The sequence below is a fragment of the Prunus mume genome, linkage group LG2 (assembly GCF_029339155.1).
Source record: "Prunus mume cultivar Tortuosa linkage group LG2, ASM2933915v1, whole genome shotgun sequence".
In the NCBI taxonomy this organism is placed as follows: Eukaryota; Viridiplantae; Streptophyta; class Magnoliopsida; order Rosales; family Rosaceae; genus Prunus; species Prunus mume.
In genome coordinates, this window is record NC_142699.1 from 45,499,220 (window position 1) to 45,504,865 (window position 5,646).

Genomic DNA, 5,646 nt, shown 5'->3' on the forward strand with positions numbered 1-5,646 from the left:
GCCCCAAGTTTTGGAGTCAATCCGATATTGATCAGTTCACAATTGTATATCATTTTGTATCCTTCTGGCTTATGATTTGGTTATGTTATTGAGTCAAACTTGTGCTTTTAATCCCTTTTCTGTTTGTCATTTAGTTCATTGGGCCTTAGGTAGCAATGGTGCCTTTGGATAAGAAAAGATGCAAAATTGTAAGACCCGTGTCTTTGGGAAACAAGAACGGTGAGCAATCCCACATCGCTCGGGGAGGGAAAGGTGAAGTGCTTAAATGTGTGGGCACTTCTCTTCCTAGCACGAGGCCTTTTGGGAGCTCACTGGCTTCGGATTCTTAGGAACTCCGAAGTTAAGCGAGTTGGAGGCTAAAGCAATCCCAGGATGGGTGACCCCTTGGGAAGTTGCTCGTGAGCTCCTAGAAACAAAACCGTGCGGGCTGATGAGAATGTAGCCAGGCCTAGAGCGGACAATATGGTGCTAGGGGAGTCGGGCCGTGACAAATGGTGCAAAAACGAGCAGACTGAGTTAGCGACTCATTTCAGCCTTAACGGCTTTCTCCTAACTTGGATTGGCCCAGATAATATGTGGGGTTGGAAAGATGAGAGGCTGATCTTCAAAATGGACTACTCAAATATATCAATTTATTAAATTAACCCCAATCCGTGGGCCTATCAAAATACACATAAAATCAGCCACACATGGGAGACAAGGCAGCATGGAAACTCAGAAGGATGGGCAGCTGACATTCCTAGAGGCATGGGCTACACATCAAATCAGTCAACATGGGAGACAAAGCAGCATGGGAACCTAATGGGCAGCTCAAGCAATTGGGAACAGCTAGGAATGGGTGTGCTTCACCAGCCAAAGTGGAGCACGAAATTGCACTCTATAAATAGAGAGATGTACACTCATTCAAAGGGAAGTCACTCCATTCAGCCTAAAATTCAATTCAGCCATCCTCTAACACTCTCATCCTTCCCCAAACACTCCATTCAACCCAAAATCACCAAAACAGCTCTAACAAGCCTTCCTTAAATCCCTACGAATTTCCTCTTTCTCTGCCATCACCACTCACCCAAACTCATCCCAAATCACCTCTTTAGTTGCCATACTCTAGATGTGAGGAAGCTCTTGGAGCAGCATTAGATGTGGAGAAGCACTTGGAAGCCTTGTACACCACAAGTAACCGGAAATGGTTCACTCTTATTGCACATTCATTATGTTTTCTCATTTCTGTTTACTTTTATTTCATTATGAATAGCTAATTCATAACTAGGACTTGATGTAACCTAACATGATATTTTGGTTTATAAGTTGAAGTTTTGAGTTTGAATTTGATTGATGATTCATGTTCTCATTCATTATGCTTATCGATTAATATGCTTGTTTGGATGATTGATCACCATTAGAACTTATATTAGCTATCTTGGTTTGAATCAAGTAGACACCATGCTTTGATTGAATTTAACTATGAATAAGAAAAGTATGTATGGACATTGAAACAACAGGATTAGATACATGCTTAGTTGTTTAAATTGTTCTTCTATGCTTGAGTTCCTATAGCTTAATTTAGGTTAGACAACAAATGATCAAGTTAGGGAATTAGGAACACAAGTTAGGACCAGACATGGCCTAATCATACTTTAGCTAGAATCAATCTTTGAATCAATTAGACTTGTCACTTGACTCCTTATAACTGATTGAATTGTTATGGTGAATAGATGCCTAATCTCTCATGAACTTTATACGAACTGAAGTGTCAATTATGGACCAATCGATATATTGTTAAAATGTTAACTCCACAATTATACAGGAATTGTAATATAGCAAGACAAGTGCAGGGCCGTACCCACGAGGTGAGAAGTTAAAATTAGTTATGTACTTAGATTACCAAATTCAAGAAAGTAGGAGGTTAAGTCTAAAATAGAATATAAAGCAAGAGTGATTGTAATTGTTGAATAAATGAGGCAAAACAAAATTTCAAACAAAAGCAAAGTGAGCAAATGTAACAAAGAATGTTTTTGTGGGCTGGAAAACAGATTGGGAGATTAGGGCATTCGATTCACCATAACAATTCAATTCTGGGTTATAAGGAGTCAAGTGACAAGTCTAATTCGGATTCAAAGATTGATTCTAGCTAAAGTATGATTAGGCCATGGTGTCTGGTCCTAACCTTGTGTTCCTAATTCCCTAACTTGATCATTTGTTGTCTAACCTAAATTAAGCATTAGGAACTCATTAAGCATAGAAGAACAATTTAAACAACCAAGCATGTATCTAATCCCTGTTGTCGAATGTCCATACATACTTTTCTTATTCATAGTTAAATTCGAATCAAAGCATGGTGTCTACTCTTGATTCAAACCAAGATAGCTAATATACAAGTTCTAATGGTGATCAATCATCCAAACAAGCATATTAACTGGTAAGCATAATGAATGAGAACATGAATCATCAATCAAACTTCAAACTCAAAACTTCAACTTATAAACCGAAAATATCATGTTAGGTTACATCGAAGTCCTAGTTATGAATTTAGCTACTCATAATGGAAATAAAAGTTAAACTGAAATGAGAAAACATAATGAATACAATAAGAGTGGTTCCATTTCTGAAGTTACTTGTGGTGTCCAAGGCTTCTCCAAGTGCTTCTCCACGTCTAATGCTGCTCCAAGAGCTTCCTCACATCTAGAGTATGGCAACTAAAGAGGTGATTTGGGATGAGTTTGGGTGAGTGGTGATGGCAGAGAAAGAGGAAATTCGTAGGGAAATGGAAGGAAGGCTTGTTGGAGCTGTTTTGGTGATTTTGGGCTGAATGGAGTGTTTGGTGAATGATGGGAGTGTTAGAGGATGGCTGAAGTGAATTTTAGGCTGAATGGAGTGACTCCCTTTGAATGAGTGTACATCTCTCTATTTATAGAGTGCAATTTCGTGCTCTCCTTTGGCTGGTGAAGCACACCCATTCCTAGCTATTCCCAATTGACTGAGCTGCCCATTAGGTTCCAATGCTGCTTTGTCTCCCATGTGTGGCTGATTTGATGTGTAGCTCATGCCTCTAGGAATGTCAGCTGCCCATCCTTCTGAGTTTCCATGCTGTCTTGTCTCCCTTGTGTGGCTGATTTGATGTTTATTTTGATGGGCCCACGGATTGAGGTCAATTTAATCAATTGATACATTTGAGTAGTCCATTTTGAAGTTCAGACTCTCATCTTTCCAATTCTTTGGGCCAATCCAAGTTGGGGGAAAGACGTTAAGGCCAAAATGAGTTGCTAACTCAGTCTGCTCGTTTTTACACCATTTTGCATCTTTTCTTATCCAAAGGCACCATTGCTACCTAAGGCCCAATAAACTGAATGATAAACAGAAAATGGATTAAAAGCACAAGTTTGACTCAATAACATAACCAAATCATAAGCTAGAGGAGTACACAATGATATGCAATTGTGAACTGATCAAATACCCACAGACCTAGATTTTGCTAGTCCTCGAGCAAAACAAAAGAAAACAAAGTTAAAAACAAAACAAGAAGTTAACTAAACCACTTCTGCAGGTAACTCGATTGCATTGAGCATATGCAACAAACCTTTAAACCTCTAGGCATCCCTAGTAGGAGAGTTGTGTCTCACGAGGTTAAATAGAAGCGATACCCCCAAACGCTTTACTAACTCTACAAAAAAAAAAGGTTAGAAAACTAACTTTGAAAACAACTAATGAAAATGAAAGAAAACTTTAACACCTCCAACACCATAGATTTGCCAAGATAGATGATCAATAAGTGTGTAACGTGGAAGCTATAGCTCAAAGGCACATGGCTTCAAAGTAAACATACTCAAATCTTGAAGGAAGAACATGCTTCAACTCTAATTCTCACATATAGCACTCAATCAGTCAGAACCTATGGTTTTATTCTCTCAAACAAGCATAAGTGAGTATATGAGAAATACAAGTACAATATTTGGTTAGATCTCATGAGTGAGAACATATAAATAATAAGGGGAAAGTTTAAGACCAAGGATTAGAGAAACTCCCTCTTGATGCGATTAGGTCGACCTCTACCAAGCACTTTATTCCTCAACACATGGGTTGCCTCCCAAGAAGCGCCTTAGTTAATGTCTTGGCAAGACATTATGCAATGTGATTGTACGAATGGAAGATGATCCACCACATGACCAGTTTGAATTCCAACTGACACTCCCTCATAGAATGGCTTTAAACGTTGTCCATTTATTTTGAAAGTCATGCCATCTTTAGGGTTTTGAATCTCCACAGCTCACGAGAAACATTGACCCCATGATGAATGGGCCAAACCACCTAGACTTCAATTTTCTGGAAAGAGGCGCAAACATGAGTTAAACAAAAGAACTGACATACCTTTGGTGAACTTTTTCCGTTGAATGTTCCTATCATGGCAACTCTTGGTTCGTTCTTTGTAAAGCCTTGCATTCTCATTGGACTCATGTCTAATTTCTTCCAATTCATTGAGCTGAAACTTTTTAACACGGCCGGCCTTGTCCAGATCAAAATTCAACTTCTTGATGGCCCAAAAAGCATTGTGTTCAAGCTCCATTGTAAGTAATGAGCTTTCCCAAACACAAGACGATAAGGGCTCATTCCGATGGGAGTCTTATATGCAGTTCTATAAGCCCATAATGTCTTGGCAGCCCAATCTTTCCTTGTACTATTCACCACCTTCTCTAGGATGTGCTTAATTTCTCTGTTGCTTATTTCTACTTGACGAAGTTTGAGGATGATATGGTGTAGAGACTTCGGTGGGTGATGTTGTACTTCTTCATGAGTGCTTCAAATGGCTTGTTGCAGAAGTGTCTGCCTCCATCACTAATGACAGCCCTTGGAGTACCAAACCTTGTGAAAATATAGTCCCTCAGGAACTTCAGCACCGCCTTATGATCATTGGTTTTGGTGGCTATGGCTTCCACCCATTTAGACACATAATCCATGACAACAAGTATGTGGTATATCAAGGAAGATGAGAATGGTCCACAGTCAATACCCATACATGAAGAGTTCCACAAAGTATATTCTTCAATGGCATTTCGTTCTGCGGCTTATGTTTCATCATTTGACACTTATCACATAACACAAAAATTAAATGCATCTTTGAATAAGCAGGCCAAAAGAAACACGATTGCAAAATTTTCAGTCTTATTTCAGCTCAAAGTGTCCCTCAAGCCAATTTGTGGCTATGCCTAAGAATGCTTTCTTGTTCTAATTCTGGAACACATCTTCTAATGAGTTGTCTGAGGCAATGCTTGAATAAGAAGGTTCATCCCGAACATAATGTTTCACCATGGAAAAGAACTTTTTGTCTGATAAATTAGATCATTTCAAAAACACCACAAGCAAGATAATTAACAAAATCAGCATACCATGGCTCTTTGACTTGGGCAACATATAGTTGTTCATGCAGGAAGAGTCTCATTCGGAGTGGGCATTTGCCTATCTTCAACCCGATGCTTGATTGGTCCATGAAATTACATTCAGGTTCATACAGTTTGTTTCAGAAATGGAGTCGTTGGTGTATTATATTCTAGACATTGGATATCCTCAAAACTGCCAATGACTCCACCACCATATTATGATGTTCCCCAAGTTTTGGACTCAATCAATATCAGTGGTCCATGAAATTGGACAATT